The sequence below is a fragment of the Sminthopsis crassicaudata genome, chromosome 3, assembly GCF_048593235.1.
Source record: "Sminthopsis crassicaudata isolate SCR6 chromosome 3, ASM4859323v1, whole genome shotgun sequence".
Classification (NCBI taxonomy): domain Eukaryota; kingdom Metazoa; phylum Chordata; class Mammalia; order Dasyuromorphia; family Dasyuridae; genus Sminthopsis; species Sminthopsis crassicaudata.
The window spans coordinates 136166979-136191487 of NC_133619.1; the positions used below are offsets into that span (position 1 = coordinate 136166979).

At 33.2% G+C, this 24509-nt stretch overlaps 1 pseudogene; it reads right to left on the reverse strand.

Moving 5' to 3' along the window:
* Positions 1 to 1665: 1665 nt before the first annotated feature.
* Positions 1666 to 3176, reverse strand: LOC141561926 (lanC-like protein 2 pseudogene; annotated as a pseudogene).
* Between the last annotated feature and the right edge of the window lie 21333 nt (positions 3177 to 24509).

Sequence of the window (24509 nt, forward strand, 5' to 3'; positions counted from 1 at the left end):
GATGACAGGAACAAATAATGATGTATGTTGGAGGGAATGTGGGAAAACTGGGACACTGATACATTGTTGGTGGAATTGTGAATACATCCAGACATTCTGGAGAGCAATTTGGAACTATACCTAAACAGTTATCAAACTGTGCATACCCTTTTACCCAGCATTGCTGCTATTGGGCTTATATACCAAAGAAATATTAAAGAGAGGAAAGGGACCTGTATGTGCCAAAATTGTTTGTGGCAGCTCTTTTCATAGTGGCTAGAAACTGGAAGATGAATGGACGTCTATCAATTGGAGAATGGTTGGGTAAATTATGGTATATGAAGGTTATGGAATATTATTGCTCTGCAAGAAATGACCAGCAGGACGAATACAGAGAGTTTTGGAAAGACTTGTATCAATTGATGCTGAGTGAAATAAATAGAATCAGAAGATCGCTGTACACTTCATTGCTGTATGAAGATGTATTCTGATGGAAGTGGATATCTTCAACATAAAGAAGATCCACCTCACTTCCAGTTTATCAATGATAGACAGAAACAACTACACCCAGAGAAGGAACACTGGGAAGTGAATGTAAATTGTTAGCACTACTGTCTATCTACCCATGTTACTTATACCTTTGGAATCTAATACTTCATATGCAACAAGAAAATTGGATTTACACACATATATTGTATCTAGGTTATACTGTAACACACGTAAAATGTATAGGATTTCCTGTTATCTAGGGGAGTAGAGGGAGGGAGGGGATAATTTTGAAAAATGAATACAAGGGATAATGTTATTAAAAAAATACTCATGCATATATACTGTCAAAAATGTTATAATTATAAAATTAAAAAAATAATATTAATAACAAAATGTGGAAATATGACCACAATTATCTCTATTTTATGGATTTGTAAGTTAAGCCAGCAAAAAAGTATTATTTATTCAAAACCATGAATTTCATAAATGGTAGAGAAAAACTCTATCCTCAGTTCCAGTGTAAACATAATATACTTTTGATATGTCTCCCTTTTGATAGGTATAATGACTTAAATGAAATCTCCTTAAAGGAATGGGATGACAAAGAGTTGCTAAAGCAAATATTGATATTTTTCATATTTTATTGAAATAATATCTATAGCAAAGAATACTGAAATTAACCCGTAGAAGGGATGGTGTAAGAGGATAATGTTGAATCTAAAGTATCAATAAAGATCAATCAAAGTAATCAAAATACATTTTCCAAGAAATTACAATGTACTAAGTACTGTAATAAGAACTAGTGATATAAAGTATGGTTAAAAAAAAAAGTTTGTGGCCTCCAAAAACACACTTTATATTAAGTGATATAACATGTTAAGATAGAATGTATTGAGAGTAGAGGGGAGAGAATTTCAGAGAGCAGATTATAGACAGCTGGGGGAATGGGGAATGTCTTTTTTTTTTTTTTTTTTTGGAATAAAGTACCACTTTATTCACTAGAGATATATGAGGCTGCTAGTAACACTCATGAGAGAGCAGGATTGGAATTCATACAAACTGAACAGCTTGATCATCTCCAAACAGGACAACAAACTCACACCAAAAAACATTCAAACACCAGAAAGAGCCTGAAGGGAAGAATGGTAAATGAATTTAAGGAATTCATATTTTACACAACTGAGGGTAATGCTGTAACTAAACACCAGTGTGGTAGTTTCCTTCATTCATGCTTTTCATGGTCCTTTGGACAAAGAGGGGAGGGTAGATGCTGATTTCTTTAAGATCCAAAGTTGGTTCTGTCTCAGGCACTAAACAGTTGTGTTGCTTTTGGTACAAAGGGATGGTTTTTTTTTTGTTTTGTTTTGTTTTTTCCCTTTGTGGAGGTCCAAGTTCAAATGCTGGAAAACGGGATGTCTCTGGAACCAGGATATCTGACAGAAATTGAATAGCACTGCCCATGCCTCCAAAGAGTGAGTAAGGTCTGTCTGGAATATGACACCCATGTGCTCCATAATCTAAACACCATTCTGCATATTTACAAGCTCTGTAGAGGTACTTTTTATCCTGAGTTAGATGGTATAGAGATAAGAAAGAGTAATCATTTCCTGCTGTCCTGCAGATTCCATAGCCTTTCTGTAGTAAGCATCTCTGCCAGATTACATCACTACATTCCATAGCATCCTTCAAATATTTTTCCTCCCTATAGATCTTGTAGGCTTGGAGAAGCATATATATAACCCCAGGGGCGCTGTGGCACCACTGGACTAATCTATCCATTTCATTGCTTAATGACGATGGGTAATTTCCAGACCATAATTTTTTATGTTGCACATAATCAACACTTGGTTTCACAAACTCTGTCAAGGTTTTCTGGTCCACATTTGATACTGGCTGCATTAACGAGTAGTAGATTCCAGTCATACCACGAGCTGCTCCAACATACTGCTTTCTAAGCCACTGGAATAATAGTGGGCAGCATTCAGTTTTGCGTTCTTCCTTGGAAAAATGTCTACCTGATTCAATTATAGCATGTACTACCTTTCTGATAGCTGATTCAGACACTGTATTTAGACCAATCTCTGTATTCAAGTACAGTAAAGCATACAGGTAACCTGCCCGTCCATACAGGAGCTCATCTGGAAGATCTGCATCTGGACTTACAACTGTTTTCTGTAGCTGCAAAATTTTTGAGATGCACTCTCTGAACTGGCTGTTACTCTTTAGCTTGTGGTACACCTTAGCATCCACAGCGAGAGGTCCCGCATCCCCACAGAGAAAAGTGACCCTGCGGCCATTGAGATTAGGAAATTTCTCTTCACATAATCCAGGGATTGCAGCAGATAGGCCTAGTCCAAAGTGGCATAATACATCTGCAGGTACAGAAGGGCTATGCCTGTCCAGCCAGTGTATGTAGAACAATCATGAGGTTCAGCTGTCTTCAGGCCTTCTTCCATCTGCTGTAGCAGGTCCTTGATTTTAGCTTGAATCCTCTTTGAAAAACTGGAGGTGATCTTCCCATCGCCGTTAAATGGGAGTCCCAGATTGTTCCCAATGGATGGGGAGGATTCTTCGGCAGTGACTCTGGCGGCAGTCGCCACAGGGAAAGAGGATTTGTAGTCCTGGAAGGGGTTGGGGAAGGACCCCTCTTCCATCTCTGATTCCCCTCCCAAATGGAGTTTCAGCCTCTTGGACATGGTCTCGCCCATCTCAACAGCAGCTCCTCCCCCTTGTGCCATGTTCCAGACACACACTCACACACACCTCCTCCTGCCACTCGGCACAGTGCGCTGGGGAGATCAAAAAGCTTGCAGAGGAGGCAGAGAAAAGAATAACGCTTCTGAGCTCGGGGTATTCATGGGCTCCTGTCCCCGGGCGTCGCTGCCTTATAAGGGCTCTGTACAGTGGAATTCTTGATGATATTGAGATAAACTAAGATTCTGGTATTAGGAAATGCAAACTGATTTCAAGAAATAATATGTTATATTGTTCTGAGTTTGGGATTTATCTTCTTATTGTCAAAGCTACACTAAAACCTGCACTATACTTTCGTTAAACTTTGTATCTTTTTAACTACCTGGAATAATGACATGTATCCCAAAAGAGCTTACTAAATGTTTATTATTGTGATTGTCTTCTACATCTTTCAGAGCTGCTCATACATTTATTTAAATATATAAAATAGTTTGAGAGTGTCTCACGGGAAATTGGGTCACAGTTTCTTAGTCTGAAGAAGCAATGCTGTGGTGCATAGTAAAACTAATTTATGGTTTTGGTTGTATTAGGAAGGGATAAGGAATATAAAAGCAACAGCTTTTGGAAATTGAGCATGAAATGGAAATCTCTAGTCATACTTCATGAAGAAATATCTCAAGGGAAGAGAAATTCATATGCACTTTTAGAAACAGATGGCCAAATAAAAGAATTTTATTCTTTGCAAGAGTCTGGCAGATATCACAATAAAGCTATAGGTTAAACCCATTAAGCTCTCTGGCTATGTGTTCATAATAAAGCATTTATAATTTTGCTCTACACCTCTCTCCCCCGGTGAGTCTCCATTTGTTTATAATATTATAACATATGTGTAGTTAATCTTTTAAGTATTTCTTTTAAAAGCTGAACTAAAATAATTTTAACATTTTAAGATTATAAACTGCATTCCAAGTCTCTCTACATACAAATGTTTTCTCTAATTTTAATACAATAACAATATAAAAAATAAACTTGTCTAATAGCTGCCTGATGAGTTTAGGTGAATTCTCAATATTCTAAAAACCTCAGATTTAGCCAAGGATATGCTAACAATTCCTCTAAATGATCTGTCAAATCTTGAGTCAGTTAAAGTAAAAAAAAATATAAATGAGTAGGCTGTGATCTTTACATGTTTTTGAAAGTCTCTTATTTGACATGTTCTCTGGTTGTGTTGGTGATCATTTAAGTGTTTATACAACTGAAATTCTTTTCTTAAAGAGAAGAAAACTGAATAGGGAGATCTTTTTGCTTAATGGTTTTGGTTTAATTTTGTTTAGTACTTCCTCGTATTTTTTCAATATATCATAAAGAAGAGAATGAGTTTCCCCACTATTTTTCCCTAGAAAATTGTCAATTGATTTTGATTTTTTATTTTCTGAAATGATATGTTTTTTTTGTTGAGCTTATTTCTTCTAAATAATAAATTTATGCTACTAAGATTATAATAACTAGCATGTATGTGCAAATGAATTTTATATAAAAATAAGCATTATATGAATTTAAAGGGAGATCACTTTTGAAAGGTTACTTTGTAACTACCTTCACTTATTAATTCACTCACCACATCATAATTATGGATATGATTAAATGGATAGGATTATTAATCAATGCAGTATGCATGTGAGCAAAATCTACAAAAGAAGGGAAAATTAATCTCAGAAACCATATACCTAAAAAAGTATGTTATTCATCTATTCAGGATAGTCTGAAAAGAATGATAAAGGAAATCTTATTTGCAAGCTGACACTGAATTAAGAGGTTAGTAGGAAAAACAACAAACTGCTTCCACAGGGCAACTTAAAGTGAAATTACAATTTTACATAAGGAGAACATAGTCAGTTATATCAAAATAATCTCAGAATTATCTTTGACTTATTTTTCCTAATTGATTAAGTTAAATTTAAAATATTTTTGCCAGCTTATTTGAGTGGTATTGTGTCGATAGGTTTAAAGTTAGAATACCTCAGTTCAAAAATCACTAGCTATTTCTGAAATATTGGGCAACTTTCATGACAATTCAAAACTTTAATTTTTCCACCTATAAAATGTGGATAGTGATCCAGGATATTTTTAAGTTACCTAGCATTCCTCCTATATCCATAATCACTCACTTTTTCTCAAATAAAATTTTTCTAGTACCCCAGAAAAATGAGGGACCTGGCCATGTTTACCCAGCACTGAAAGTCAGTCAGCAGTAATGGTCACAGGGCAAACTAAAGCAGCTGTTGCCTCTTTACCTTAAGAGTAGACCTCAATCCTTAAATAAACAAACAAACAGACAGACAGACAGATAGATAGATAGATAGATAGATAGATAGATAGATAGATAGATAGATACATAGATAGATAAATAGATAAATAAATAAATAAATAAATAGATGAATAAATAAGCAAGCAAATAAATAAATAAATAAATAAGCAAAGAAATAAATAAATGAATGAATGAATAAATGAATTAATGAATAAACGAATGAATGAATGAACAAACAAACAAACAAACAAACAAACAAATAAATAAATGAAGGCAAAAAGCAGTCTGATCATAGATAGCTTTTATGGAGAGAAAGATAGAAATCAAACTGTGAGGATTTGAAAGGCAAAGCAGCTTTAGATAAAGCCTGAAAAGGTGATTGGAATCAATGCCCATTTCAAAGCTCTGTTTTGGAATAATTAAAAAAAGAATCTTAAAAAATTAGAAGAAAAAGGGGATTTTTGCAAGATGGTATGGAAAAGGAAAAACATAAACTATCTGAAGAAAACTCCTTAATTTTTATGAAATTTTTATGAAATGGAAATTTGAATGAAATGGATTTTATGAAATGGAAAAGGCAACTAACTTCTTACAAAATAGATATGAAAAGGCAGAGCCAGGATATAGGAGTAGGCACATGCGACATTCTGAGCTCCTCTTATACCCCCATTATCAATTTTTAAAATCAGCCTCAAACATAGTGCTAGACTGGTAAGGTTCACAAAGATTGGAAGTACAACAACTCACCAACCGAAGATTATCAGGAATATTGCCAAAAAAGGTTTGTCCTGAGTGGCAGGAACAGACAAGAGCAGGCATGGATAGAATTGGAAGTGGGGGTGGCCTCTGTGGTTGGAAGGTTTACATAGAGCTCTCTGCCATAGCCTGACTGCATTGCTTTGGTCACAGATTAGTGGACCAGCAGAGAAATTAGATCCCAGGGTAGAAGGTACTCTGAGGGACATCAGAGCTTGACAGGATCAGGCTGTGCTCACCCAGAACTTGAAGTGACTCAGCACAGATCATAGCGCAGCTCTTCACAGCATTCTGCAGCTAGGCTCTTGTTGGCGGGGAAGTCACAAACCTGCACAGCAAAGGCACAGCCAGGGGCAGCCTCTCCTCTGCACAGTGGGGGGCTTGGTCTGAGGTAGTGGAATTTCCCCAACTCAACTGCACTCCTCAGACAGAGACACTTCCAGTGCTGTGAGACTCCTAAAAGAGACTATTAAAAATCTCAAAAGAGACTTAGAAGAAAAATGGGGAAAGATGTTACACCCTTATGAACTATTCTAACCTGGTAGTTCTGCTTTGAGCTACTCTTTATGTCCGTCCTCTGACAGCACGGGTAGGCCACACTTACCCATCTTCCCGCACAACCTGGATCCCACAGAGCCAGACCATCAGGAGGTAGGAGTGAAGTGAAAGAGAACTTTATTCTTAGATAGCACATATTTATACCCCCCTAAGGATCTGGAGGAAGGGGGAGGTCTTCTAGGAACCTGGGATAATTGGCCCAAGAAGAAGGAGGGGGGGTGTGCTAAGCTTTGAGAGCACTAAGGAGGGAGGTGTGGTACCTGAAGTCAGACACCACCTCTTGGGGCTATGCCCCACCTCCACATAGCACTCACCTGTGCCTGGGTTTTTCTCATCACTCAGATCCCCCCACATGCCTTGAACTGCATTCTTTGCTTCTAGAGGCTTTTTAACCCTTACAGAAAGGAAAGAGAACCTATACAAGAGAGTAAAAACCTAGTGAAATGTGAATCGGAAAAGGTAAACAACTTCCTGAAATGTGAATTGGAAAAGGTAAAGAATTCACAGGAAGTACAGAGAAACAGAATTATTGAATTGGAAAAGATAAAGAAATCACAAAAAAGCAGGATCTGTGAATTGGAAAAGATAAATAACTCCCAAGTAGCATTTGTGAACTGGAGAAAGAAAATAACTCACTTAAAACAAATTTAGTGAAAATGAAAAAAAAAAAAAATTCCATAAGGCAAAACAATTCATTAAAAAACTCAATTGGACATATAAAAAAGAAAATAAAAAACTAATAAAGAAAATAATTCATTAAAAATCAGAACCGAACAAATAAAAATAAATGATTCATTGACACACCAAGAATCAGTCAAGCAAAACCAAAAAAATGAAAAACTGGAGAAAACATTTACATATCTACTTGGAAAAAAAAACAAAACAAAAAACAGACCTGGAATATAGATCTAGGAGAGATAACTTTAGGATTATAGGACTTCCCAAAAATTATGATGAAAAAAACGAGCCTAGATACTATTTTACAGGAAATTATCAAAGAGAACAGCCCAGAGGTAATAGAACCAGAAAGTAAAATAGGCATTGAAAGAATTCATCAAACACCTTCTGAAAAAGACTCTAGAAAAACCAAACCAAACCAAAACCAAAACAAAACAAAACAAAACAAAACAAAACAAAAAAAGAAAAAACAAAAAAAACAAAAAAACAAAACAACAACAAAAAACAAAAAAAACAAAAAAAACAAGGAATATTTTGGCCATATTTCAGAATTATCAGACTAAGGAAAAAAAATATATTACATGCAGCTAGGGAAAAAAAAAAATAAATAAATAAATAAATAAATAAATAAAACAATTCAAATACCAAGATGCCACCATAAGGGTCACTCAAGAACTGGCTGCTTCCATTAAAGAATTGAAGGACCTGGAAGCTGATATTCTGAAAGGCAAAATAACTTGTCATGTGGCCAAAAATAAACTACCCAGCTAAGCTGAGTATTTTTTTTTTTCCCCATGGAAGATGGACATTTAATGAAACAGATGAATTCCATTTGTTTCTAAGGGAAAAAAAATTTTTGATCTCCAATCATAGGACTCAAGAGAAGCAGAAAAAGGTAAAAGGAACTCTTGAGAACTGTATTTCAGTTGTAGATATACACTAAGACAACATGCATAATTTGTATTTACTGATATAACAAAAAAAAAAAAGGGGAAGTAGAAATGGAAAGGGGATGGTGTCAGAAAAAAAGAGAAAAGGGAAGATATAAAGAGGGAAACTACATCCCACAAAGATGCAAAGAAAACATATCATATCTGAGGGAAATTAGAGAGGGGGAGGAACATTGTGTGAACCTTACTCTCATCAGAATTAGCTCAAAGAGAAAATAATTGCCATATTGGTTTTACAGAAAATTCCCTCTCACCTCATTAAAAGTGGGAGAGGAAAAGGGAAAAAGAAAAGAGTAATAAGGGAAGCGTACAAGAAAGGGAAAGGGATTTAAAGGAAGGAGAGAGTGTATAAAGTCCATGCAAGCTCCATGGAGGGCCTCAGGATCAGCCAGAGTCAAGACAAGCAAAAGTCCTTGGTCTTTATGGGGAGAAGTGATGGAGATGAATAAAACTGCCAGGAGTTTTGCCAAGGATCTTTCCTTGATTCCTAGAGTTCAGAATCACCAGGAATCTCCACACCACCTTTCTCTCTCTCCACCACTAAAGAATGATACTGCCTTTCCTACTCCACCCTCTGATCTCTCTCTTCCCCTTCTTTATCCACACCCAAAGATCCAGCACAGTTGAGTTGGGTCAACCTCCAAGCATGTTAATAGAGAATTGTCCAATTGGTAATTAGCCTTAAGTGCTAGGTTACCTCTGTTAAGTGCATCTGCTCAGTTCTAGCCTTTTACAAAGGAGGGATACTAAAGAGGGAAGGCTGTGTAATGCAAGTGGGACTCATAAGTTTAATACTAGGGAAGGGGTTCCGGGGGCAAGGGAAAAAGCATAATCTGGGAATAACATGATGGCAGGAAATACAGAATTAGTAATTTTAACTGTAAATGTGAATGGGATGAGCTCTCTCATTAAGCAGAGACAGATAGCACATTGGATCAAAAGTCAGAAACCTAAAATATGTTTTTTACAAAGAACCCATTTAAAGAAGGGAGATACATACATAGTAAAGGTAAAAGGCTGGAGCAGAGTCTATTATGCTTCAGGTGAAGTAAAAAAAGTAGGGGTAGCCATTCTTATCTCAGATCAAGCAAAAGCAGAAATTGATCTAATTAAAAGAGATAAGGAAGGAAACTATATACTGCTGAAAGGTAACATAAACAATATCAATACTAAATATATATGCACCAAGTGGTATAGCATCTTCCTTCCTAAAGGAGAAGTTGAGAGTTGCAAGAAGAAATAGACAGCAAAAATATAATAGTGGGAGATCTCAACCTTGCACTCTCAGAATTAGATAAATCAAATGACACAACAAATAAGAAAGACATTAAAGAGGTAAATAGAATATTAGAATAATTAGGTATGATAGATCTGTGGAGAAAACTGAATGGTGAAAGAAAGGATTGTACTTTCTTCTCAGCAGTTCATAGAACCTATACAAAAATTGACCATATATTAGGACAGCAAGAGCTCAAAATTAAGTGCAGGAAGGCAGAAATAATAAATTCTTTTCAGATCACGATGCAATAAAAATTATATTCTACAAAAGGTTAGCGGCAGATAAACCAAAAAGTAATTGGAAACTAAATCTCATCTTAAAGACTGATTGGGTGAAACAGCAAATTATAGACACAATTAATAATTTCACTCAAGATAATAACAACGATGAGACATAATAGCAAACTTTGTGGGATGAAGCTAAAGTGGTAATGGGGTGAAATTTTATATCTTTAGATGCTTACTTGAAGAAAATAGAGAAAGAGAAGATCAATGAATTGGGCTTGCAATTTAAAAAGCTAGAAAAAGACAAAATTAACCCCCCCTATCAAATACTAAATTTGAAATTATAAAATTTGAAAGAGAAATTATAATATTGAAAGTAAAAAAAATAAATATTGAACTAATAAGTAAAACTAAGAGTTGGTTTTATGCAAAAAACAATAAAATAGATACACCTTTGGTAAATCTGATTAGAAAAAGGAGAGAGGAAAATCAAATTATTAGTCTTAAAAATGAAAAGGATGAACGTTCCACCAATGAGGAGGAAATTAGAGAAATAATGAGTTACTTTGCCCAACTTTATGCCAAAAATTTTAATAACCTAAGTGAAATGGATGAAATATAGGCTTCCCAGATTAACAGAAGAGGAAATAAATTGCTTAAAAAGTCCCATGTCAGAAAAAAGCAATAGAACAAGCTATTAATCAACTCTCTAAGATAAAATCTCCTGGACCAGATGGATTTACATGTGAATTCTACCAAACATTCAAAGAACAATTAGCCCCAATGCTATACAAACTCTTTGAAAAATGGGAATGAAGAAGTCCTACCAAACTCCTTTTATGACACAGACATGGTACTTATACCCAAACCAGGTAGGTTGAAAATGGAGAAAGAAAGTATAGACCAATCTCCTTAATGAATATTGATGCTAAAATCTTAAATAAGATATTAGCCAAAAGACTACAGAAAATTATCCCTAGGATAATACATAATAATCAAATAGGATTTATACCAGCAATGCAGAGATGGTTCAATATTAGGAAAACAATCAGTAGAATTGGCCATATTAATAACCACATTAACAAAAACCATATAATCATCTCAATAGATGAAGAAAAAGCATTTGATAAAATCCAACATCCATTCCTATTAAAAATACTTGAGAGTATAAGAATAAATGGACTTTTCCTTAAAATAATTAGTAGCATCTATTCAAAATGATCAGTAAGCATCATATGTAATGGGGATAAACTGCAACCATTCCCAATAAGATCAGGAGTGAAACAAGGTTGCCCACTATCACCATTACTATTCAATATTATATTAGAAATGCTAGCTTTGGCAAACAGAGTTGAGAAAGAGATCAAAGGAATAAGAGTAGGTAATGAGGAAACCAAAATATGACTCTTTGCAGATGATATGATACCATACTTAGAAAACCCCAAAGATTCTATTAAAAAGCTATTAGAAATAATCCACACCTTTAGCAAAGTTGCAGGACACAAAATAAACCCACATAAATCATCAGAATTCCCATATGTCACTAACAAAATCCAATAGTTACAGTTACAAAGAGAAATTCCATTTAAAGTTAACTACCGATAGTATAAAATATTTAGGAATCCATTTGCCATGGGAAAATCAGAAAATATATGAGCAAAACTACAAAACACTTTAAACACAAATTAAGTCTGCTCTAACCAATTGGAAAAATATTAAGTGCTCTTGGATAGGGCGGGCAAATATAATAAAGATGACAATACTACCTAAACTAATCTATTTATTTAGTGCTATATCAATCAGACTCCCAAAAAATATTTTAATGACTTAGAAAAATAACAAAACAATTCATATGGTAAAAGAAAAGGTCAAGAATTTCAAGGGAATTAATGAAAAAAAATCAAATGAAGGTGGCCTAGCAGTACCAGATGTAAAATTGGATTATAAAGCAATGTTTACCAAAACCATTTAGTATTGTCTAAGAAATAGACTAGTTGTTCAGTGAAATAGGTTAAGTTCACAGGACAAATAATCAATAACTTTAATAATCTAGTGTTTGACAAACCTAAAGACCATGTTTTTGGGATAAGAACTCAATGTTTGAAAAACATTGCTGGGAAAATTGGAAATTAATATGACAGAAACTAGGCATTGACCCACACTTAACACCGTATACCAAGATCAGGTCAAAATGGGTTCATGACCTAGGCATATAGAATGAGATTATAAATAAATTAGAGGAACATAGGATAGTTTGCCTCTCAGACCTGTGGAAGAGGAATGAATTTATGTCCAAAGAAGAACTAGAGATCATTATTGATTACAAAATAGAAAACTTTGATTATATCAAATTGAAAAAAACTTTTGTATAAACAACAGTAATGTAGATAAGATTAGATGGGAAACAATAAACTGGGAAAGTTCTGATAAAAGCCTCATTTCCAAAATATATAGAGAATTGACTGTAATTTATAAAAAAAAAAATCAAACCATTTTCCAATTGATAAATGGTCAAAGGATATGAACAGACAATACTCAGATGAAAAAATTGAAGCTTTCTAACCATATGAAAAGATGCTCCAAGTCATTACTAATCAGAGAAATACAAATTAACACAACTCTGAGATACTACTACACACCTGTCTGATTGGCTAGAATGACAGGGAAAGATAATGAAGAATGTTGGAGGGGATGTGAGAAAACAGGGACACTGATATATTGTTGGTGGAATTGTGAATATATCCAGCCATTCTGGAGAGCAATTTGTAACTATGCTCAAAAAGTTAACCAACTGTGCATACCCTTTGACCCAGTAGTGTTATTATTGGGCTTCTATCTCAAAGAGACCTTAAAGAAGGGGAAAGGACTTGTATTTGCAAGAATGTTTGTGGCAGTCCTCTTTGTAGTGGCCAGAAACTGGAAACTGAGTGGATGCCCATCAATTGCAGAATGGCTGAATAAATTGTGGTATATGAATATTATGGAATATTATTGTTCTGTAAGAAATGACCAACAGGATGATTTCAGAAAGGCCTGGAGAGACTTACATGAACTGATGCCAAGTGAAATGAGCAGGACCAGGAGATCATTATATATTTGAACAACAATACTATATGATGATAAATTTTGATGGATATGGCTAACTTCAACAATGAGATGAACCAAATCAGTAGAGCAGTAATGAATTGAACTAGCTACACCCAACCAAAGAATTCTGGGAGATGACTATGAACCACTACATAGAATTCCTAATCCCTCTATTTTTTTTCCACCTGCATTTTTAATTTCCTTCACAGGCTAATTGTAAACTCTTTTAAAGTCCTATTCTTTAGGTCCAGCAAAACAACTGTTGGGGCACATATACATATATTGCATTTAATTTATACTTTAGCATACTTAATATGCATTGGTCAACCTGCCATGGGGGGGGGGGGGAGAAGAAAAATTGGAACAAAATGTTTGGCAATTGCCAATGATGTAAAATTATCCTTGCATATATCTGGAAAATAAAAACAAAACTATAATTAATAAAAAAATAGATATAAAAATAAACTAAATTTTTGAAAAACAGAATTTGCAAAATTGAAAAAAGAAATGCAGTGAACAAAACACTTAATTTGGCCAAATGAAAAAGGAGATAGAAAGGTTAGCTGACGAAAATAATTCACTTCGATTTAGAATTGAAAAGAAGTGCAAGTGAATGACTCAAAGAACCTTCAAGAATCCGCCAAATAAAAACAAAAAGAGTGAAAAAATAGAAATAAATTTAAAATACTTCATTGGAAAAACAATTGACCTCGAAAATAGATCCAGGATACAAAATCTAAAAATTACTAGACTTCCTGAAAACCATATTTAAAAAGAGCCTAGACATCATATTTCAGGTAATAATCAAGGAAAACTGCGTGGATGCCGTAGAACCAGACGATAAAAGAGCTATTAAAAAAAATTCACCAATCACTTCCTAAAAGAAATCCCAAAATGAAAACTCCAAGGAATATTGTAGCTAAATTTCAGAAGAAACAATTTAAATATCAAGGAGCCACAATCAGGATTACCTATGACCTAGAAACTTTCACTTTAAAAGATTTGAATGCTATGGAATTTGGTATTGCTAAAGGCAATGTAATTTGGATTGCAGCCAAGAATCAGTTATCCAACAAAATGGAGAATCATCTTTAAGGGGAAAAAATGTATATTCAATGACACAGGTGAATTTCATCTATATCTCATGAAAAGAACAGAGATGAATAGAAAATTTCCTTTTCAAATATAGAACTCAAGAGAAGCATAAAAAGATAATGATATAATTAACTCTTGTGATCTGTAGCTTTGATATGATTATACTCAGATGGTGCAGATATAATTTGATTTTGTTGTGATGTTTCAAAAAATAAAATAGTGGATGAAGGGTGAATGTACTGAAAGAAGAGGAAAATGAAGTTAAAATGGGGTAAATTACATCTCACGAGGAGGCAAAAAAGACCTATAGCCACTGAGTGAAAGTAGGAGCAAGGATGAGCATTTTGAGAATCTTAATCTCATCAGATTTATCTCAAAGAGAAAATATCAAACACATTTTAGCTTCACAAAGAAGTTGGTCTCAAAATATAGGGAAGTAGAAGAGAAAGAGGGGATGGAAAGGAGGAAGCTAATAGAAAAAAGACAAGAAGTAGAAAGGCAAAGATCTAAAAAAGGGAGAGGGGCTATAAAAAGGGAGGACTGTTTAAGGGAGAAGGTGATCAGTAACATAATACTGGGGAGTAGGGAAAGGGGCAAATGAAAGAGAGAAATATAAATGAGGGGGAAAAGTTGGCATGAAATATAGAGTTAATAATTTTATATGTGAATGTGAATGTAAAGCAGAAGTGAATAGTAGACTGGATTAAAAGCCAGAAACCTAAAATTTGTTCTTTACAAAAACGCATTTAAATCAGAGTGATACATACAGAATAAAGGTAAAATTATACAATTATACTTCAGCTGAGGTAAAAAAAAAAAAAAAAAAAAAAAAAAAGCAAGGGTAAAATTCCTAAGCTTAGGTCTAGCAAAAGCAAAACAAGATCTAATTAAAAGAGATAAGGAAGGAAACTGCATCCTACTTACTGGTACCATAGATAGGAAGTAATATCAAGACTAAAAGTATTTGCACCAAATGGTATAGCATCCAACTTCCTAAATAAGAAGTTAAGGGAGCCCCAAAAAAGAATTAGACCGCAAAACTATACTAGTGAGGGATCCCAATTTTGCTCTCTCAGAAGTAGATAAATCAAATCATAAAATACATGAGAAAAAATTAATGAGGCAAATAGAATCTTAGAAAATTTAGGGATGATAGATCTTTGGAGAAAATTGAATAGAGGCAGAAATGAATATACTTTTTTTGGCAGTACATGGAACCTATAAAAATAATTGACCATGTATTAGAGCATAAAACTCTGAAAATCAAAGGAAGAAAGGCAGAAATAGTAAATGTTTGTTTGTTTGTTTGTTTGTTTGTTTTTTGTTTGTTTTGTTTTGTTTTGTTTTTTTCAGATCATGGTGCAATAAAAATTAAGTGCAACAAAAGTTCGGGGGAAAACAAGAAAAATAATTGTTAACTAAATAGTCAAATCCTAAAAATGAGCGTGTGTAACAACAAATCATAAACACAACAAGTAATTTCATCCAAGAGAATGATAATAAAGAGGCAACTAAAACTTGTGGGATGCAGTTAAAGCAGATATTAGGAGAAACTTTATATCTCTAGATACTTTTTGCATAAAATAGAAAAGGAAAATATCAATGAATTGAGCTTGCAAATAAAAACAAAAACAAAAAACAAAAACAAAAAAAAAAACTTGAAAAAGAACCAATTAACCCCCCAATTAAATACCAAAAATGAAATTCTAAAAATAAAAGGGGAGATTAATAAAATTGAAAGTAAGAAAGTTACTGAATTAATAAAGATAACTAAGTTGGTGGTATGAAAAAACCAACAAAATAAATAATTTTGTTAATTCCATTTAAAAAAAAGGAAAGAAGAAAATCAAACTGTTAATCTCAAAAATGAAAAGGGATAATTTTCCACCAATGAAGAGAAAATTAGAGCAATACTTAGAAGTTATTTTGCCCAATTATATGTCAATAAATTGCATAATCTAAGAAAAAAGAATACTTTCAACAATAATCAATGCCCAGATTAACAGAAGAGGAAATAAATTGCTTAAATAGTCCTATTTTAGAAAAAAAGAAATAGATCAGCAATTTATCATCTCCTTAAGAAAAATTATCCTGGGTCAGATGGATTTACTTGTGAATTCTACCAAACATTTAAAGAAAAATTAATTCCAATACTATGCACATATTGGAAAAATAGAGAAAGAAAAATCCATACCAAATTATTTTTCATGACATATATATGGTGCTGATATCTAAGGCAGTAATGAGGTAATGTGGAAAACCAAATCAATTTTTCACTCTTTGCAGATGATATGATGGTATACTTAGATAACCTTAGAGAATTAACTAAAAAACTATCAGAAACTATTCACAACTCTAGCAATGTTGCAGGATACCAAGTCCATTCATATAAATTATCAGAATTTGTATATATAACCAACAAAGTCCAGGAGCAAGAGGTACAAAGAGAAATTCCATTAAAAATAACTGTCAATAGTATAAAATATTTTGGGAATGTATCCTAGTATGCCAGAAACTAAACTGACCTACACCTAAAATCATATATCAAGGTCTAAATTAGTTCATGATTTAGACATAAAGAGTGATATTATAAGCAAATTAGAAGAATAAAACATAGTTTACCTCTGAGATTTGTGGAGAAGAAAGGAATTTGTTACCAATGAAAAACTAGAGATCATTAGTGAGCACAAAATAGATAATTTGATTATATTAAATTAAAAAGATTTTGTACAAACAAAATACAGACAAGATTAGAAGGGAACCAATAAATTGGGAAAATATGTTTGCATTCAAATATTCTGATAAAGCCTAATTTCTAAAATATATAGAGAACTGACTGAAATTTATAAGAATTAAAGACAAAATCTAAATGACAAATACCCAAATACCCAAAGGATATGAACAGACAATTTTCAGATGAAGAAATTGAAACCATTTCTAGTCATATGAAATAGTGCTCTAAATCGCAATTGCTCTATGAAATGCAAATTAAGACAACTCTGAGATACCTCTACACATCTCTCAGATTGGCTAAGATGATCAGAAAATATAGTAACAAATATTTGAGGGGATTTGAGACAACTAGTTCAGTAATACACTGATGATGGTGTTATGAATGGATCCAACCATTGTGGAGACCAAGTTGTAATTATGCCCAAAACATTATCAAATTGTACATACTCTTTGACCCAGTAGTGCTCCTACTGGGTTTATAACCCAAAAATATCTAAAGGGAGGGAAAGGGACCCATAATTGCAAAAATATTTGTGGTAGTCCTTATTGTAGTGGTAAGAAACTGGAAACTGAGTGGATGCCCATTAGTTGGAGAATGGCTGAATAAGTTATGGTATATGAATGTTATAGAATATTATTTTATAATTAAAACGCAGCAGGGTTATTTCAGATAAACGTGTAGATACTTACATGAACTGATGCTAAGTTAAATGAGCAGAAGCAGGAGATCATTGTACATGGCAAAAGAAAATTATACAATGATCAATTCTGATGGACATGGCACTTTTCAACAATGAGAAGATTCAGATCAGATCCAATGAGAGCCATCTGCACCCAGAGAGAGGATTGTGGGAACTGAGGCTGAATCAAAATAAAGCATTTTCTTTTTTTGTTGTTGTTTTTTGCTTGCATTTTATTTATTTTTTATTTTTTTTTCCTTTTGGATCTGATTTTTCTTGTGCAGCAAGAGAATTGTATAAATATATGCCTATATTGGATTTAACATATATTTACCATATTTAACATATATAAGATTACTTGCCATCAAGAGGGAGGGTTGGAGGATAAGAAGGGGAAAATGGAACACAAGGTTTTTTTTTTCCAAGGCTCAAAGCTGAAACATTATTCTTGCATGTTTTGAAAATAAAATCACTTCAATTTAAAAAATAAAAAAAAAAAATGATGAGCAGGGTATTTCAGAGAATCCTGGAGAAACTTACATGAACGGATGCTAAAAATCAAGAGATCATTATATATGGCAACAGCAAGATTATTTGATGATCAATTCTGATGTACATGGCTCTCTTTAATAATTAGATTATTCAGGCAAGTTTCAATGTTCTTATGATGAAGAGAGTCATTTATATCTAGAGAGAGGCCTGTGGGAACTGAGTGTGGATTGCAAGATAATATTTTCACTATTTTTCTTTTGTTAACTTCAATTTTGTTTTCTTTCTCATTTTGTTTTCCTTCTTGATATGGTTTCTCTTATGCGGTATACTTGTAGAAATATTTATCAAGAATTTCACAATTAACTTATATTGGATTACTTGCTGCCTAGGGGAGTTGGTGACAAGAAGCAAAGGAAAAATTTGGAACACTAGGTTTTGTAAGAGTGAATGTTAAAATTACCTATGTATATATTTTAAAAATGAAAAGTTTTAACTAAAAAACATGTCTGACAAAATGAAAAAAAAAATCACTGAACGAAACAACTCTTAAAATTAGTACTGTCTGAGTGGAAAATGAAGATAAAACAATGGCTAACCAACAAAATAATATGCAGGCAAACTTCAGAAATACTTGAAAACTCTTAGAAGAACTGATGATAAGTAGATTGATTAGGATCCAGGGAGCATTATAGCAATATTGTGTAGATGATCAGCCTTGATATAACTTACTCTTCTTACCAATACAAAAAGACAAATGAAGGAAAATGTTATCTCAATGCAGACTGAAAAAAAATAATTTTCATGTTATTATTGTTATTTTCTTTTTAACGATCTTTCCCATTTGTTCTATTTCTTTTTTGGCAATACTAGCAATATCTGGAAATATCTTTAATATTATTATACTTGGGGAGGTGTAAGAAGAGGTCAAAGGCGAAGGGGATAAAAAATGGAAATAAAATATTGTAAAAGTAAATGTAAAAAATATCAATACAATTTAAAAAATAATGAGTTTTACTGGAGAAATTAAAAAGAATGACTTTCTAGATTTGTTTTAAGTGTAAGATTTTATAGTAAGATAAGGAAAAATATTTCTAAATGAATTCATATTTTTTAAATGATTATGCTTACTGAGTCTTCATTAGTACATCAGTATCTTTCCATAATTTCTTATCTGAATTTATTTCTTTTTATTTTATTAAGTTTATTCATTTTTAATACACAAGCTTTATGAATCATGTTGGGAGAGAAAAATAAGAATAAAAGGGGAAAACCATGGGAGGTAAAAAGAAAGAAAAAAGAAATGAAAGTACCATGTGTTGATTTATATTTAAGCTCCTTAATTTTTTTTTCCTGGATGCAGAATAGAATTTTTTGTCCAAAGTTTATTGGGATAATTTTGTATCACAGAACCACTGAGAAAAAACAAGTCTTTCATAGTTGATCAGTGCACATTTTTGCTAATATCGTGCAAAATGCCTTCCTGGTTCTGCTTGTTTTGCTTAGCATCAATTCATATAAGTCTTTGCAGGTCTTCCTATAATAAGCTTATTCACTATTTTTATACCCCTTGTTCTGCCATTCTCTATAATGATGGGCATCCACTCATTTCCAGTTATTTTCTACCACAAAAAGAGCTACTACAAAAATTTTGCTCCTGTTGGTCCTGTTCCCTCTTTTATGATTTCCTTGAGATACAGACTCAGTAATGGCAATGTTGGGTCAAAAGGGAAGCATAGTTTTATTGTCTTATGAACATAGTTCCAGATTACTTTCCAGAATAGTTAGATCATTTCACAACTCCAACAAAAATGCATTAGTCTCCTAGTTTTCCTGCATCCCCTCCAACATTTATCATTATCTTTTCATGTCATCTTAGCCAATCTGAGAGATGTGAGGTGGTACCTCAGAATTGTTTTAATTTGCATTTCTCTGTTCAGTAGTGATTTATAACATTTTTTTCTTCTACCTATAAATTGTTATGATTTCTTCATCTGAATATTGCCTACTTATATCCTTCAACCATTTATCAATTGAGGAATGACTTCTATTGTGATAAATTTGCAACCGTTCCTCATATACTTTAGAAATAAGACCTTTATCAGAAATAGTTTCAAAATCTTTTCCCAGCTTTTTATTTCAATTTTATTTCAATTGTTTTGATTGGTTTATTTGTGCAAAACCTTTTTAATTTCATGTAATCAAAGTTGTCCATTTTTCCTTTCATAATGTTTTCTAGTTTTTCTTTGGTCATAAATGCCTCCCTTGTCCAGAGATCTAATAGGTACATTATCTGTTGTTTTCCTAATTTTTTTATGGTATCATATTTTACACCCAAATCTTGTATGCATTTCGAACTTATTTTGGTATGGGGTAGGAGGTGTAAGTCTATAATGACTTTCTGACATGTTATTTTCCAGTTTTCCCTTTTGTCAAATAGTGAGTTCTTATTCCAGAAGCTGGAGTTTGTGGGTTTATCAAATATTAGATTACTACAGGTTTTGATTATTATTTCATGTATATCTAATCTATTCCAGAGATCTACCACCCTATTTCTTAGCCAGTACCAAATACTTTTGATGACTGCTGCTTTATAATATAGTTATAGGTTTGGTACTGCTAAACCACTATATTTTGTATTTTTTCCATTAATTTCCTTGATATTCTTGATTGTTGGTTCTTTGAGATGGATTTTTTATTTTTTCTCATTCTATTAAATAATTTTTGGCAATTCAATTTGTATGTGACTGAAGAAGTAGAACATTTTGTTCTGTTTTGTTTGTTTATTTCTTTATTTATTTACAAAGCATATGCATGGGTAATTTTTTCAACATTAACCTTTGCAAAAATTTTTGTTGCAAATTTTCCCCACCTTCCCCCAATCCCCTCTCCTAGCTCGCAGGTAGTTCAATATATGTTAAATATGTTAAAATACATGTTAAATCCAATATATGTATACATACTTATACACTCTTCTTGCTGCACAAGAAAAATCAGATCAAGAAGGAAGGAAAAGACAAACTGAGGAAGAAAACAAAATGCAAGCAAATTACAACAGAGAGAGTGAGGATCCTATATTGTGGTCCACACTCAGTCCCACAGTTCTCTGTCTGGGTGTATATGGCACTCTTCATCACTGAACTGGATTGAATCATCTCATTGTTGAAGAGAGCCCCATCCATCAGGATTGATAATCATACAGTTTTGTTATTGCTGTGTATAATGATCTCCTGGTTCTGCTCATTTCACTTAATAACATCATTTCATGTAGGCCTCTCTAGGGCCTACATGAAATCATCCTGCTGGTCATTTCTTACAGAACAATAATACTCCATAATATTCATATACCACAGTTTACTCAGCCATTCTCCAATTGATGGGCATCCATTCAGTTTCCAGTTTCTTGCCACTACAAAAAAGGGCTACCAAAAATATTTTTGCACATGTGGGTCCCTCTCCCTCCTTTAAGATCTCTTTTGGATATTATCCCATTAGTAACACTGCTGGATCATAGGGCATGCACAGTTTGATACCTTTTTGAGCATAGTTCCAAACTGCTCTCCAGTATGGAGTTCTACCATAGTTCTACCAACAATGTATCAGTGTCCCAGTTTTATGTTCTGTGCTGGGGCTGGGCGTTCCACTCTTTTTATGCTGTGCTACTGTCCTGCTAGGCCAGGACAAAGTATTGTAATTGCTTATCCATGCTGTGCCTAAGAATCCCCCTTTCCCCCTATCTATCAGCTTCCTGGAAAAAGTCTGCACTGGACTGTGTTCCCCTTTCACATAAGTGAGACTGACTTTTCCTAAAGTTCTTCTAAGCTACTGTAAAGTGGAATATTATTTTACTCCATTACTTTATAGGTTCCGTCAGGTCAGAATCATTTCAAAGGCTTGATCTGAAGTTGTTTCTGAAAGAAAGAAAAAAAAAAAAAAGCAAAAAACTAAGGAGTGATCAGGTACTTCTTGCTTTTTCTGTGCCATCTTGGCTCCACCACTGGAAGGTCATTTTAACACATACTTTAAAAAGTGAAAACTTTCTACCACCTCCCTGCCAAGGGTCATTCTCTTTCTACTGAAGCATTCCTCATATGGGTGACTCATTACTTCAAAGTCATTCCACACCACTCTAAGATTTATTTAGTTGTTAGGAAAATTCTGCTTATATTGAGCAATAATCTACACAGAAACTATACAATTTTACTGATGTTTTCTATGTGATCATGCATAACTACATGCACTATCCTATGTAATACTCTATCATATTTGAAAATAAATGGCACATATAACCTAAATCTTCTGTTTCTAGCTACTCAACTGATTCTTTTGTCTTGGTTTGATAAAGTTTAGATCTGATAATCTAGCCCATACACACAGCCTTGATCAATAAAAGTGACCTTCTATTGCCTCTAAGGCAAAATATGAAATTATTTTTAATTATTCAAATAATGGTATACATTCTTGACTCCTATTATTCTATTCTCTTGCATTCTACTCATTTTGCATATTTTTTCAATCTATCTACAATGGCCTTATGCACAAACTTCTTATCAGGAGGCGCCATTGCCCCTCTATGTCTTAGAACTTGTAGTTCCCTGTGTCCAAAACACTCTCCTACAACATTTGACTCTTTGCATAACTCTTCCCAATTGAAAGTTTAATTTCCTTTAACTGTATATATATATATATATATATATATATATATATATATGTGTGTGTGTGTGTGTGTGTGTGTGTGTGTATATGTATTTTTTACTCTGTAATTATTTTTATGTTTTTTATTAAATTTTGCATATATCATTTTCCCAATTTGGACATGTAAGCTTCATAACTTCAAGGGATGTTTTATTTTATTTTTGTACCTCTAGTGTGTAATATTGTTGATGACATGTGCTTTTAGTAAGTGCTTGCTGAATGATTGCATTCTATTTTTATTTATCTCAACAATTATTCACTAAATATGTACTATTTTTTTTTACTTTAAAAAAAATATCAGATATATGCATAGGTAATTTTACAGCATTGACAATTGCCAAACCTTTTGTTCCAATTTTTCCCCTCCTTCCCCCCACCCCCTCCATCAGATGGCATGTTGACCAATACATGTTAAATATGTTAAAGTATAAATTAAATACAATATATGTACAAAAAGAATCAGACTTTGAAATTGTGTACAACTAGCCTGTGAAGGAAATCAAAAATGCAGGTGGACAAAAATAGAGGGACTGGGAATTCTATATAGTGGTTCATAGTCATCTCCTAGAGTTCTTTTCGCTGGGTGTAGCTAGTTCAATTCATAATTGCTCTTTTGGAACTGATTTGGTTCATCTCATTGTTGAAGATGCCCACATCCATCAAAATTTATCATCATATAGTATTGTTAGTGAAATATATAATGATCTCCTGGTCCTGTTCATTTCACTCAGCATCAGTTCATGTAAGTCTCTCCAGGCCTTTCTGAAATCATCCTATTGATAATTTCTTACAGAACAATAATATTCCATAATATTCATATACCACAATTCATTCAGCCATTCTCCAATTGATGGGCATCCACTCAATTTCCAGTTTCTGGCCACTACAAAGAGGGCTGCCATAAACATTCAAGCACATACAGGTCCCTTTCCCTTCTTTAAAATCTCTTTGGGATATAAACCCAGTAGTAACACTGTTGGATCAAAGGGAAATATGTACTATTTTGTAACCACCATATTAGGGCCTTAAAATGAGATAGAGACAAAAAGCAAAATTCTCCTGATTTTCAAAATGATTGCATTTTAACTTCAGAGATAGCATGCACACATATATTTTTATAAAGTTTCTCTATAAACAAGATATATGTGTGTGTGTGTGTACATATACATATATATATATATATATATATATATATATATATATATATATATATATATATATATATATATATATATATATAGAGAGAGAGAGAGAGAGAGAGAGAGAGAGAGAGAGAGAGAGAGAGAGAGAGATTATATAAGGGAACCCTGAGGAGAGGGAAATAAAAACTGAAAAACTGGCAAAGGCTTCATGCAGAATTGTTGCTAAAATTTTGAAGGAAACTGGATAATTAAACTGTAGAGGTGAATATATTTTATCACCTATGCCAGTATTATTTGCTTCAAAAGTCTCTCCAGTATCTCCATATGGTATAATAGGAGAACTTTTAAGTGTAAACAATTATTTACCTTCATTCCAGTGAAATTTCTTCAATTGTGAATTAATAATTGTTCAGATAATAATAATAAATTTCTTGCTGCAACTCATTTTAACTTCTCCCCCTAAGAATTTGGATGTTATATCACTTGGTTCATATATGTTTACTATTGCTATTACTTCATTATCTATAGAATCATTTTTCCTTCCTAATCAGTTTAACAACTGTCATATGGAAGTTTTGGAGGCAATTTAAAATAGTTTAACAACTGTCATATGGAAGTTTTGGAGGCAATTTAAAATAGGAAAAAAAAAAGAATACCATTATATTAAATTTGA